We start from the raw sequence: 13,810 nt of genomic DNA on the forward strand, positions 1-13,810 counted from the left end.
TTTAGCAAGAGAATAAATTTGACCAGTTAATGGATCAACAGCAAGCGAAGCCGGTAATTCTGCAGCTATGTCGGCGAGAGCTTCCCACCGAGTTGCACGACTAGACTCCGATTGACTAGGACTCACGGTTTCTTCTAAAACTTCTTCCTGTACCCTAACAATTATAGAAAACAAAATATTATTCCTTAAAATAATTTAAAAAGTTTTATCAGTTGTTTAAGAAGTTGCCAGTTGAATATTATGAATTCAACTAAAACTGCTTACTTACTTATTTTCTGTTAAATCTTCTTTATTATATATATCTTGTAATTCAGTTACATTTTCTTCGTCTTGTACATTTTCTTTGTCCTTTACATTTTCATCAGTACTGCTTTCGGTCACAGCAAGTGTTGATATATTTTCTGTACTTTGAAAGATATTTTCTAATATTACTTGATTTACTACTTCTTTTAATGACGGAAGTTCGTTTTGATTCTGCTGATTGACAATAAGCATTGGATTTTCAAGCTGTTCTTCGTCATTTTTTTTATTATTATCTAAAAAAAATGTAATAGTTTTAAATAAAAAATAACATATATGATTTGTTTTATCAACGTAATTATATACCCAGATAAGTTTTTCTTTTTAATATACTATATCACAACATTATACAAGTTTTAAGAAACTGAAATAATTTTAGAATCACTTTAGATTTAAACGTCAGCTATGAAATACTAAATCTCTATTAGTATTAGATTTAACTTACCCTTATGTATTTAGAAATGCCTGCATTATTGTTTTAGTGATAGTCGTCTTACTTCTTGATTGATGATGTTGGATCAGACTTAAAATACAGTTCACCTAAATAAACGACAAGTGCAAATCGGTGATTAGGTGATAGAGAGAAGTTTATACTCGTGCGTGATGATATTTGAAATTTAATACTCGTTTTTCCAAACATATACTTTTTAGATAAAGATGCTCAACAACAGAAGATAAATAACAAAAGTAACACAACTTGCTTTTTTCAGTAGAACTACGTATGTCTTTTTATTTTTAAAATAAAAGTACACATATTGGTGTTGTTCATGGTGACTGCTTAAAATATCATACTACCAGTATCATATAACAACAGTATACTGTTAAACAAAATCCTTTTCTAAAGTATTTTGTCACTTAGTAATCTATAAAAATTTCGTGTCACGATGTATGTGGGCGATAAACTCTGAAACTACTGAATTAATTTTTATCAAATTTTGTAAGCATATGTAATTTGGTCCAACTTGGGAGCTAGGGTAGTTTTTCAAATTTGGTAGCTGTTTTCCGGGCAGGACAATTGTTTGTGCTTGTATTTATATTAGCCTTATTTACAGCGACGCGGTAGTCGTCGCCTAAGCAAAACACATTACAGGCAATAAAAATAAAACTTAATCTTTTGTTGCCGAGATGTTAATGTTGGAATAATAAAAGTTGATGCATCAATTGAATATTTGTACTAAAATGCATTTCGTTGTACCTTTTAAAACAAACACGCAATTTCCGTGCTTACATAAGCTTAACTTATATAACATCACGCACCAAGGTGGTATGAGTAGCCTTTAATGTGATAGTACCTGGGTGACCGAGCTTAGCTCGGTATTTTTAGTAAATCGTGTTGTTTGGAAATCATATTTAAATACGAATTACATATTGATAAAATATGAAAAATAATTTCCGATTTTACCGATATAATAATAAAAAATATTAACTGGTTATTTAAATAAAAATAAAAAACCACAGCCAAATGTTGTATATACACCGCTAAATTGTTCTGTTGAATGCTTGCGGGATACTCGCATCACTACCGGCAATATTAGCATTTCATCATCATCATCATCATCATCATTTCAGCCTATCAAAGTCCACTGCTGACATAGGCCTCCAAAAGTTCACGCCAAAAATAGCGTGAACTCATGTGTTTTGCCCATTGTCACCACGCTGGGCAGGCGGGTTAGTGATCGCAGGGCTAGCTTTGTCGCACCGAAGACGCTGCTGCCCGTCTTCGGCTTGTGTATTTCAAAACCAGTGGTAGGGTGGTTATCCCGCCATCGGTCGGCTTTTTAAGTTCCAAGGTGGTAATGGAACTGTGTTATCCCTTGGTCGCCTCTTACAACACCCACGGGAAGAGAGGGCGTGGCTATATTCTTTAATGCCGTAGTCACACAGCATATTATATTAGCATTTATAGATAGTAAATAGTATGACGGGAAATAGGTACAAAATGACACGTGGTTTTATTTAAGGGGATTCGGTGATCTAGAAATTTCGAATAATTGTTATTTTTTTTTATATTTCAAAAGTATAGTATTTCAAAAACGACGCCCTGGGCGAAGGACGTCGACCTGGTCTTACACGTGGCGTCAAAGTCTTCGAACCGAATGGGGACCTTTGTCAAGGCCCTAAAAGACGCGGCGGCTTATATCACAGCAGTAGTCGAAGCGTTCAAGGAGCGCACTTCCTCGGACGAGGTCAAAAAGCTCCAACAGGAGAACAACTCGTCTGAGGAAAAGCCACCTTCTCCAGCGTGCAGCGGATACAATCAACCTGTAGGACCTGGGCATAAGTATCCAGCATGCCGCTACAGGGGCTAGGCTTTTAGAGCTGGCGAAGGTGCAGACCCCGGATGGCACCCGTCTAGGCGGACACCCTCGGTCGCGACAACAAAACCCAGGTGCGACGTCCGCAGCGAGTCCTCGTGACGAGGACGATACGTACGATACCGGACGATGTCCTAGATGGCGGCGTGCTTGCTAGCCGGTGATCTCCTCTGGAAATTGCAGGCGGAATTACCACATAAAATTTATCATTTCGTGGTGGCGAAGGGATCCCAGGGGTAGCCCCCGACGTAGGAGGAGGCCGCACGCATGCGGAGGCAGGCACAGGACACCCCTGTTGTGGCGGTGGACGGAGGACCTGGCCCCATCGGTCCCCGGGCAGTGGACGGTGGACGCATTCAGGCCGGTCCTACGGAAGTGGGTGAGACAGCGGTTCGGGCCGCTGACTGTCCATCTGGTGCAGTGTCCATCAGGTGTCCTTTGCGGACACGGGTGCTTCGGTAAGTACCTGTACCTAATCGCGAGACGGGAGGCGACTCCAACCTGCTAGAAGTGTGAGGCGCCAGAGGATATGGCACTCCAAACGCTGGAGGTGTACGCCGCTTGGGACTCGCAGCTGCGCGTACTTTCAGCGGTCCTCGGGCACGATCTCTCGCCGCCGAGCGTCGTAAATGTCATGCTCGACAGTGAGAGATCGTGGCAGGCGGCCAACTCCTTCTGCGAAGAGATAATGGTGCACAAGGAGGCCGCGGAGCGGGCCAGAGAGAAAAACGTCTCTGTTGACCCACTCTGGTGCAGACTTAATGGGGCCAGCAGGAGATGATTTGCCCGCCTCCTCACTCCTATAATAGTGGGGTCTCTGACCGACAGTCGAGGGACTTCAGCCAGCCGGACGACACGACCCTACACGTCGGAGGGGTGGCCTTGCTGCTATAAATGCATGGACATCGGGCACATTTACCCGACCTGTCCCTTCGCGGTGGACAGAAGCGGTTTGTGCTACCGGTGCAGCAAGGACGCATAACAACATGTACGGCACAAACAGTGTTGGATTTCGTAGTATACTATTTGTACCATCATTTCATGACTTGTAGTATGTATGTAGTATGGTAAAGCAAGGATGCTACGCGAAAATACCGTAACTGTACCTTCAGGTCGATTGACTTAATTTATTGGTCAAATATTTTTTTTTTATTGTTTACCCTTCGATATAAAAAAGTTATTTATTAGGCAATAACAAATCAGTCTTTAAGAAGCTCCGGGAATTTCCTATATAATGTTTTACCAATTAATTTGTTTACTGTACGTAGTATACAAATTCCTTGGTTTTACTATCTTGGTCGTTGTGACTTACAACTAAGCATGGAAATCTCAAATTGATTTATCGAAGAATCGATTCTTCGGATCAAATAAATCGGTTTTATTAATCAATATGTTGTGCTGAATCAAAGAGCAACACGGAGGGGAGTAGCCATGTGGCCAAATTTCCATATTCATACAATAAAACTAGTTGCAGCCGCACTGATCACTAGACTAAATCTAGTTGCGCGATTGAATCAACGTCCTGCAAAAAATGCCATATTGTTCTGTTTTTTGCTGCAAAAAAAGATCTGCTACGTCAAATTTACTAAAACATGGCGTTACCTTTCATACGTAAGTATTTTTTAATCACATTATTAGTTGTATACTTATTTTAAACCTTTTTTAAACTTAAAAATTACAAATATTATCGGTCGTGTTGACTCGATTTATTTACCAACACAGGCCGCTCGCCCTCATACAATATGCGGATCAGTCGAGCGACTGATCGGAGTCTATTTCCGAGAAGTCACTGTCGCCGAGCGATAGTGTTGTTACCGGTTTGTTTCTAGATGGTTATCGATAAAAACGGCAAAGCCAAAAGAGGAGACAGACATTTTTGAGATTTTGATTTATTTAAAATATTATATTGCTAGCTTTTTTTAATAAACATAGTTATATAATAAAATTGCATTAAATTAAATATGATACACGTATTATGAGTATTAAAATACATTTTACTAGAGTTACTTAGCGTGAACTTCGACCATAATGTTTTACATAAAAATTTGGCAGGTTTTCTAAAAATCCAAATTTAAGGGATAGATGGAAAAAAAATTGTAATAACAGATTAACCTAGACACCCACAAAAAATAGTGTAATTTGTTCAGATCATATCAATACTTTCAAGTGTTGGCAAACAATAGAAGGATTAGTCGAGGGCACCAAACCAACACTAACGCCACACTGTTTTTGTCCCGTAAGTTTTTTTTGTCTCATGTACAAGGTAATCAAGACATGGTTCACCTTAGTCATAGTAGTGAAATGTAGCTTACATTTATCAACTTTAAAAATAAACAATGTCCATCCTTTCGGAGTCATCAACAAATCATTAAATCTAGCAGATGACTTAAAATGTATGTTAACATTAAATCGTTTATTGTAGACTTGCATTGTTTGGCACAACAACGTTGCACCAAACGTATTGTGACATAATTATAATAGTTAGATATATGCTGTCGCGACACTTTTTAACCGACTTCCAAAAAGGGAGGAGGTTCTCAATTCGACTGTATTATGTATGTTACTTCAGAACTATTGACTGGGTGGACCGATTCTGATGTTTTTTAATTTACTAGAAAGCTGATGTTTATCAAGTGGTCGCGTTCAAATTTCATGGAGATCTGATAACAACTTTTTGAGTAACCTTTGATAACGCGTATATATTACGTATATTGTATTACTTGGAGATGTAACTGAAGTCAGTTTTTTTTTTCGTTTTGCAAGCAAATACAATTATTGTAGATAATGATGTGTTGTACAAAGTCTTACTACATTATATATTTCTATTATCATTAGTTTTTGCAGCGCACGCAATGTAAGGATTTTTTTAGGTTATTTTTTAATCCCTTGGGTTACATTATTGGAGATTTAGTAAGGATCCCTAATATTTTTGAAAATATAGTATAACCTATGTCGCTCAAGGATAGTGTAGCTTCTCAACGGTGAAATAATTTTTTGAATCGGTCCAGTAGTTTCGAAGCCTATTCAAAGCTAACAAACAAACTATCAAATCTTTACTCTTTATAATCGTTTATTTTACATGAATATGTTTGATTTGTAGTATATAATAAATTAAGTCTATTTTTATAATAACGTCTTACCTTTGTATCACTTTAAAAACCTTATTTCCCTAACCGAGTACTTGAATTTATCGATAATGCATATCGACAGTTGTTACAACCACGGCTGTAAGCAACTTGTCAGTGTAGTTGCGGCGTGTCATTATAGGTACTGTAATATATATGACACAGAATGTATCTATGTGTGTGTGAAAAATGTAAGTGTGATTTTAATTTAGTATGTGTGAGTTTCGTAGTGACAGGATTATTTTGACAGGATTATTTTTGTGTGGGAATTAGATAAAGTGTGCATGTGTGTGCAAAAAATGACAGACAATTTTGTATCGGTAACAAACGCAATGGCTACTCCCCTCCGTGTTGCTCTATGTGCTGAATCGATTCAGTGAATCGATATTTCACCCATGGAAATCGACATTCAATTTTTACTCTTTTGTGGTAAAAACCATAAAACGATTTACAATTAGCTGAATGAACTCGTAATTCTCTATTTATCACCATGTTCAGTCAATAGCCGTGATGTATATGAGTATCACGGTCTTATATAGAGGTCAGGAAAGTAAGCCCAATTTCAATGGTGAGAGATTATTACGATAATATCAAAACTTTTCGTTCGCATCAACACCGCTGTACGTCGCTTCTATCACTGTGTGTGGTAGCGTGGTGCGGTGGTGACGCTTCTTTGTAATTGGTCATATTAAGTGTCGTTTCATTGTAATTGGTTATATTTTAAAACATAAATGCGTAACGTGTGATAGAAAAAGAGACAGATTGCTATTCTGTCTTCGTTGCACAACACACCTAGCCATCGTATGCCTCTGGCGGCTGTAAACGATTAAACTGACATACCACTGTAGTTTGCCAACATGTGTATAAAAATGTGATGAGTATCGAGGGTTTAGTTTTCTATAATAATAAAGAATACATTTTTGTGGGTTTTTATTTTTCATTAAGGAAGTAATGCTTGTGCCGGTAATTTTTTGGTAACTTTAAATTCAGAGGTATTGAAATGATTTGAGCAAATGACACTATTTCTTGTGGGCATGCAAGTTAGTCTGCTATTACAAAAATAATTCCATGTATGCCTTAAATTTGGATCTTTAGGAAACAAGGTACATTATGGTCTTTTATCTTTAGGAAACAAGAAACATTATGGTCGAAGTTCACACTAAGTAATTTTGTAAAATGTGTTAATACTCGTAAGTACTGTATTATATTTAATTTAATAAAATTTTATTATAAAACTATCTATATTACAATTAAACTCGCAATATTATATTATAAATAAATCTAGAATCTCGAATATATCTCTCTCCTCCTTTGCCTTTGCCGCTTTTATCGATAACTATTTACAAACAAACCAGCAACTTCTCGGAAATAGACTCGGATCAGTCGCTCGACTGATTAGCATATTGTATAAGGGCGAGCGGCTTCTGTTGGTAAACAAATCCGAAACAACACGACCGATAACATTTGTGGTTTTTAGTTTAAAAAAGGTTTAAAAGAAGTATACAGTAATAATGTGATTAAAAATACTTACATATGAAAGGCAACGCCATATAAGTAAATTTGACGTGGCAGATCTTTCTTGTTTTTCGTGAAATGGATTTATATTTACATTGTAAACTACATTGAAAACATTGGAAACATACAAACTAGAAAAAAAGTCGATTTTTTAGAAATCGATCTTTTAGACCTCGATTTTTTTATAAATCGATTCATCAGGATTCGAATCGATTTGAAAGTCGATCTTTTTTGAAAAGAATTACAATAGGATTAAATGTAAAAGATGAAATCTTAAATACTTGAAAATATTGTACAATCAAAATAATAAATAGGAGGGGGGGGAGTAAGGGGAGAACGGGGGGGGAGGAACTGGAGAGGGTAAGGGGAGAACGGGGGGTTAGGGGGAGAACGGTAAACAATATCTAAACCGACCCAACTATCAACCTCACCTGCACGCGTCGGTGGTTTGTAAGAACAGCCGATGACGGTACTCCGTATCGTGGTGCCCCCTGCTTGAGAACTAACGAGGCTCTGGCGACCGAGCAATGGTGGTATAACCATAAACACCCGATCGGAACTCCGCTCGGAAGAGGCTTCAGCGGCCTTGGGATTTTAAATGACCTCTAAAATGTCTGGTGCAGAAGGCAAGGGGAAACCACTGCACTATTCCCCCATGAAAGTCATCATGAACAGCAATAATAAGATATCAAAGTGCCCATGCGACTCGCTCAGTCGGCGCCATACTGTGTCCGGGACAGATGGTGTGAAATCTGCTACCGGCCATGCGGATGTAGGAAACCAGGCGCCCCACGGAAATCTTGCTACTAGAATATCCATGAAAATGCACCAGATCCGGAAGATAGGTACATGGAATGTGAGCGGTTTCCTTCAACCAGGGAAGCTCGAGATTCTGGAAGACAAACTATCCAGACACAATATAAACATCTGTGGTATTAGTGAGACGCATTGGAAAGATAATGGTCACTTTCACACGGGGACGAATGTCACATACTTCTCTAGAAATGTAGACAATAGTAGAAATGGAGTTGCTTTTATTATTCCAAAAAGTACCAGGAATTTTGTGTTGGGGTATGAACCTGTCAGCGATAGACTGATAAGTATCAGGCTAAAAGCTTCGCCAGTAAACTTTAACATCATCCAGGTACATGCTTCGACCAGCACCGCATGTAGTGAGGAAATTCAGTCTTTCTACTCAGACCTGGAGGCTGCCATCTCTAAGGTTCCACGGAGGGAGCTTCTTGTTATTATGGGAGACTTCAACTCCAAGATAGGTTCAGACTCTCATTTGTTAAGTCCTTGTGTTGGAAAGTATGGACTAGGGCAGCGCAACGAAAGAGGCGAACGACTAGTACAGTTTGCAGCCGATAACAACTTGGTGATATCTAACAGTTTCTTTCAAAACCACCCCCGAAGACACACTGGACACCACCTGGTGGCAACTATCGCAATCAGATCGATTACACTTTGGTTAGAGCACGGTGGAAAACATCTATTAGGCACATTCACACACTACCAGGAGCCGATTGTGGATCCGATCATTAATTTTTGATGGCTTAAATTTAGCTTAAACTAAGAGCAGCCCGAAATTTAGTTCAACGTCGAAGGCTCGTAGTCAGAAATAAATCACTGTTTACTACTTACTTACTTACTTGTCTATGGATCATGATACCGAATGTCCGGACAAAAATGGGATCGTGCGAAGAGTTTAATTAGTTGCGCCTTCGAGCGACAATACTCTAGCTCTTGTAGAAGATAGATGACAGATAAAGGCAACGGGGACTGATGTGAGGACTTTGAATGAAAAGTCTGCAAAAATACAAGCTGCTTGCAGGCGAGATCTAAACGCTCATCTACAGAACATCTGCAAAGAAATTGAAGCACACGCTAACAAGCACGAGTCAAGAGATTTCCACCAAAAAATTCGTGCACTCACACGGTCATTGTCATCCAAGACATGGGCTAGCGAGAACTCTAAAGGTGAAACAGTGACAGAGCTAGAAGAAATATCGGAAACCTAGATGAAATACTATCAGTCGCTGTTTGAAGATCCGCAATCACAGTGTTTTGATTCAACAGAGCCATTGGATGAAGAAAAAGAGCCAAACATCTTAAACGATGAAATAGCGGCAATTAAACATCTGAAGAATGGAAAAGCCACGGGAAAGGATTCCATTCCCATAGAAACGATCAAAGCCTCGGAGAGTATGGTGTCTATATCTTCCTTTCACTGTGTAACAAGGTGTGGCAAACAGGTACATGGCCACAAGAATGGGCTCACAGTGTCTTAATACCAATACACAAAAAAGGCTCGACAAAAATTTGCAATAACTATCGCCTCATTGCACTTATACCGCATGCGAGCAAAATTCTCCTGCACATTATTAACGAGTGCCTCAAATCTAACTTATCAAGAGAGATTACACCTGAACAAGCAGGCTTCGTCAAGGGCAAGGGTACCAGGGAGTAAATACTTATTTTGCGTCCAATTATTGAGAAATCTCGTGAGTTCAACAAAGCGGTATATATCTGTTTCGTAGACTTCTTAAAGGCGTTTGATTTAGTCAAATGGCCTGTACTTTGGAGGACTCTAATGGACATGGGCACACCAAAATACCTTGTTCATTTGCTTCGGCGTTTATACGAGGGTGGTACTGCATCTGTAAGGACAGACGATAAGCTTTCGGCTAATTTTCATCCTAGTGCCGGCGATTCTCTTCAACATCTACACTGAAATGATAATGAGACAAACTCTTGAGAACTGGACAGATGGAGCAGCAATCGGAGGCTTGAAAATCTCCAACTTACGTTATGCGGATGATACCACCCTATTCGCGACTAGTATCTGCCATATGGAAGAACTTCTCCAAATGATGGAATCCATAAGTCTAGAATTCGGCTTCAAGATCAACCGCAGCAAGACTAAAGTCATGATTGCAATCTTATGTCTATTTAGGAGCGTTGATCTCGAAAAACGGAGGCTGTATAGACAAAATCAAACGACGCATGACGATATCAAGATCAGCTATGATAAGCTGCAAAAAATATGGAGGAATCGTAACATCACCAAGACCACTAAGACTCGGCTAGTTAGAGCGCTAGTATTCTCCATATTCCTCTACGCTTCGGAGACGTGGACCCTGCGAGAAAGTGAGAAGAAGAAAATAGATGTTCTCGAGATGTGGTGCTGGAGAAAATGTTGAGAGTGTCCTGGAATCAATTCCTGACCAACAAGTCCATTCTAGAAGAACTCGGTATCAAGCAGCGTCTATCTTGCATCGTACAGGCTCGAATTCTCACTTTCTTAGGTCACGTGAGTAGACGTGACAATGTCTTCATTGAACGTCAAGTCGTCCAAGGAAAAGTAGAGGGAACCAGACCTCGCGGCAGATCACCTATGAGATGGATGGACCAAGTGAGGGCTGCAGTGGACGTTCCATTGCATGTGTGCTCCCAAAAAGCAGCTGTCAGGGAGGAATGGAGACGGATCGTCAAACGTGTGACTGGGTGACATATTTCATTTTATAAAATTAAATTTTGAATTGAATTAAATAAAAATTAATTAATAAATTGTTATAACATTAGTGTTATGATATTTTTTTAAGAAAATAAAATTGAAATTGAATGAAATAAATTAAATTCATAAAAATTGTTATAATATTAAAGTGTTATGACATTTTATTTAAGAAAATAAATTTCAAATTGTTTAAAGAAATTAAATTGTATTAAATTGTTATAATATTAAAGTGTTATGACATTTTATTTAAGAAATTAAATTTCAAATTGTTTAAAGAAATTAAATTGTATTAAATTGTTATAATATTAAAGTGTTATGATATTTTATTTAAGAAAATAAAATTAAAATTGAATTGAATAAATTAAATTAATAAATTGTTATAATATTAAAGTGTTATGATATTTTATTTAAGAAAATGAAATTAAAATTGAATTGAATGAATTTAATTAATAAATTGTTAGGTATAATATTAAGGTATCATGATATTTTATTTAAGAAAATAATAAAAAAATAATTAATTAAATTAAAAAATTGTTATAATATGTAAGTGTTTATTATGATACATAATTTAATAAAATTAAATTTTCAATTGAATTAAAAAATAAATAATATTAAATTATTATATAATTAAACATATAATAAGTTTCAATTGATATTAAAAGTTTAAATGCTAATAAATTCTAAGACGATTTTACAATATATCATTTTATAAATTTACAAATTATATTTTACAATCTTTGTTTACATTTTTTAATTTGATTTATATTATCATTTTATTTTGTGTGTTTTTTTATTATGTGTGATTTTTTTCTCGTGTGAAAGTATTTAATATGTAAGCCAGTTGCATCCTCTGATAATTTCATTACTCTATAATCATGACAACCACAACCGTATCACTAATACCAAAATAAATTATAGATCTAATTCCGCTATATAGTGGTGATAAAAGACGGTTAAATCTTTATTTACGAAAATGTCATTACGTGATTGAGCGGTATAGGTAACGAGGAACAAAATCTTTACGTTTTTAATGCTTACGAGTAGACTAAGAGATGATGCAGCTGCGCTTTTATCTGAACGAGAGGACATTGTTACATGATCCACTTTAATAACCCTGTTAATTCAATATTTATAATTTTCTTAAGATATATTCATTACCGATTTTTCATGAATCAGAAAACAAAACTAGCCATAATTCCCAAATATCCTTACCTTTTGGCGAAAGGAATAAAGTACTTACCACTTGTAAAACCGTGCTCTTCATTGTCGATCAGCGACCAATTCCTATGCAATTCAGACAACGTTGACCAAGCAATGTGGTCCTGAGGTCAGTAAACAATTTGTATTTCGTACTTACCTGATGACTATCGATGAACCCTGTGACCTAGAAATTCACGAAGTTCACTTCCACCACCGAGCTCTAATAGAATCAAATGTCGCTAAGAAGATTCCAATTAAAAACGGATATGACTCCATCTAGTGCAAGTGTACTCAACATGAAAGGAATAAGTTTAGATGGAGTGAAATATGTGGCCTTTTCGTTTAAACATAGTGCAGTGATTAAAAGTGTTCTAATGATAAGAAAGACGATAACTTCAGTAAAATTTTACGATAGTAATACGTAACATTAGTTCTAGTAATTATAAGTCTTTTCTTTTTTATATTTTATGTAATGTGGCTAAAATTGTCAAAATGTTTATTATTTAAGTAAAATTATCGGAATAAATTTCAAATCGATCCTTCCGATAATTTTCCTCTTAGGGATGGAGAAGTTATAATTACGACTCGTCCATTCGCCTTATATATTATACATTGACTAAGATACATAGATTAAGGTACATAGAATAAGATATATAAAATAATTCATAGAATAAGCATGAGACGCAAACTCAGCGTCTGGTCAGCCCCCCCTGACATCCGCTGGGCCCAAGACTGTAGTAGTTAAGACAGAGACATTAAAGCCTCCAAATCGGTTACATGTCTTTCATTTTATTTTATTTAAATTAAGTTAGTTAATAGTAAGTTAATATAAATTGTTTCCAAACGCTCCGAAACCAAAAGTATATAGATTATTGTTATTATTATTGTTTTCTATTATTTAACAAAATGAAGAAAATATCGAAGACTATATTTTCATTACACACAGCTTAACTGACAGCCAAATTTTAGTAACGTATTAAATTAAGAAAAAAAAACTTGGTGAAAAATTTAACATATACTAGATGATTGTTTGTAACTATTAAAAGATCTATACAAATAAATAAAACTGGAGTGTCTGTTTGTAATATTAAAATAACCGCTTTTAACTAAATTCATATGTATGTATGTATACACGCTACATATACCAACGTATCATTTTTTTATAATTTTTGTCTGTCTGTCTATCTACCTTTCTGTTTATTCCGGCTAATCTCTGAAACGGCTGGACCGATTTTGACGGGACTTTCACTGGCAGATAGCTGATATAATAAGGAGTAGCTTAGGCTACTTTTATGTTAGTTTTTTTTATAACTCTGCGAACCACACGATAGTTATTTTGTTAAGTTCCACGCGGCCGAAGTCGCTTGCACAGCTAGTACTTAATTAAAATAATATAAAGCGAAGTAACTTGTGTTAAAAACATCAAAAATGAAAATTTACTAAATAATCGCTTACTTAACTAAGATTAGTTAGGCCATTTAACTAAACATACAAGGAAAATAATTGTGTTTGCTCGCAAACGAAAAAAAACCGACTTCAATTACATCGACAAGTAATACAACGTAGATCGACGAAAACATAGTCAAGTAACTACGCGTTATCAAAGATTACTCAAAAAGTAGTCATCAAATCTCGATAAGATTTATATGTGACCACATGATAAACATCAGCTTTCGATTAAATTAAAAATTATCAAAATCGGTATACCCAGTAAAAAGTTATTGCGGATTTTCGAGAGTTTCTCTCGATTTCTCTGGGATCCCATCATCAGATCCTGGTTTCCTTATCATGGTACTAAACTAGGGATATCCCCTTTCGAACAAAAAAGAATTAGCAAA

The 13,810-nt window shown here is 36.5% G+C and overlaps 1 pseudogene; it reads left to right on the top strand.

The window, feature by feature from the left end:
* The first annotated feature begins 7,865 nt into the window (after positions 1 to 7,865).
* On the top strand, positions 7,866 to 10,766 carry LOC123659373 (annotated as a pseudogene).
* The last annotated feature ends 3,044 nt before the right edge of the window (positions 10,767 to 13,810 follow it).

This window comes from Melitaea cinxia, chromosome 14 (assembly GCF_905220565.1).
Source record: "Melitaea cinxia chromosome 14, ilMelCinx1.1, whole genome shotgun sequence".
Taxonomy (NCBI): Eukaryota; Metazoa; Arthropoda; class Insecta; order Lepidoptera; family Nymphalidae; genus Melitaea; species Melitaea cinxia.